Consider the following 1,431-nt stretch of genomic DNA (forward strand, 5'->3'; position numbering starts at 1 on the left):
AGTAGCAGAACTCCTTAACTTCATCTACTTCGTGACCATAAATCCTCATGGTACGTTTCTCGCTGTTCTCAATTCTGCTACTTTACTTTCGTCTTTCTTCGATTTACTCTCGGTCCATATACTATGCTCTAGACTGTTCATTTCATTCAGCAAATACTGTAATTGTTCTTCACTTACGCTGAAGATAGCAATCTGATCCTCGAATCTTATTATTGATGCCCTTTCACCTTGAATTTTAAACCCACTCCTAAACCCTTCCATTATTCCCGTCACCTTTTCTTCGCTGTATAGACTGAACAGTAGGGGCAAAGAAGTACATCGCTGTCTTACACCATTTTCCATCGGGGCACTTTGTTCTTGATCTACCATTGTCATAGTTCCTTCTTGCTTCTTGTACATGTTGCATATTGCCCGTCTCTCCCTATAGCTTACCCCTATTTTTATCAGAATTTCGAACATCTTGCACCATTTGACAGTATCGAATGCTTTTTCCGGGTCGACAGATCCTATGAACGTGCCTTGATTCTTCTTTAGTCTTGCTTCCATTATCAACCGCAACGTCATAATTACCCCTTCGGCGCCTTTACCTTTCCTAAAGCCTAACTAATAGTCGTCTAACAGACCCCCAACTTTCTTTTGCGTTGTTCTGTATATTATTTTTGTCAGCACCCTGGATGCATGAGCTGTTAAGCTGACTGCGCGTTAATTCTCGCACTTGTCGGCTCTTGCTATCTTCGGAATTGTGTGGATGATTTTTTTCCGAAGGACCGATAGTATATCGCGTCGCTACACACCAATGTGAATAGTCGTTTTGTGGACACACTCCCGACAATTTTAAAAATTATCTGTTAATTTCAGAAACTATATGCCGTGCAAAAGGTCGTTTAAATTTTTACTCTAACATTGGATCCCTGCAACGGCCTTGCCGCAGTGGATACACCGGTTCCCGTGAGATCACCGAAGTTAAGCGCTGTTGGGCGTGGTCGGCACTTGGATGGGTGACCATCCAGGTCGCCATGCGCTGTTGCCATTTTTCGGGGTGCACTCAGCCTCGTGATGCCAATTGAGGAGCTACTCGACCGAATAGTAGCGGCTTCGGTCAAGAATAGCATCATAACGACCGAGAGAGCGGTGTGCGGACCACACGCCCCTCCTATCCGCATCCTCCACCGAGGATGACATGGCGATTGGATGGACCCGGTAATCCACTCGCGGCCTGAAGACGGAGTGCTTTTTTTTATTTCGGATCCATATTTTTTCCCTGTCAACTACAGTTTCTTCTTCTATCACGCCATCATATACGCTTTCAGTGTACGCATTCCACTTATCCGCTTTCTCCTCTGCAATGAGGAGCGGAATTCCTGTTGCACTCTTAATAATTACCGATCTTGCTTTTAATTTTACCGAAGGTTCTTTTGACTCTTCTTCATG

General features: G+C 44.4%; 1 pseudogene; it reads left to right on the forward strand.

The window, feature by feature from the left end:
- The first annotated feature begins 912 nt into the window (after window positions 1-912).
- Window positions 913-1,030, forward strand: LOC124717663 (annotated as a pseudogene).
- Window positions 1,031-1,431: the final 401 nt, after the last annotated feature.

The sequence above is a fragment of the Schistocerca piceifrons genome, chromosome 9 (genome assembly GCF_021461385.2).
Source record: "Schistocerca piceifrons isolate TAMUIC-IGC-003096 chromosome 9, iqSchPice1.1, whole genome shotgun sequence".
Lineage (NCBI taxonomy): Eukaryota > Metazoa > Arthropoda > Insecta > Orthoptera > Acrididae > Schistocerca > Schistocerca piceifrons.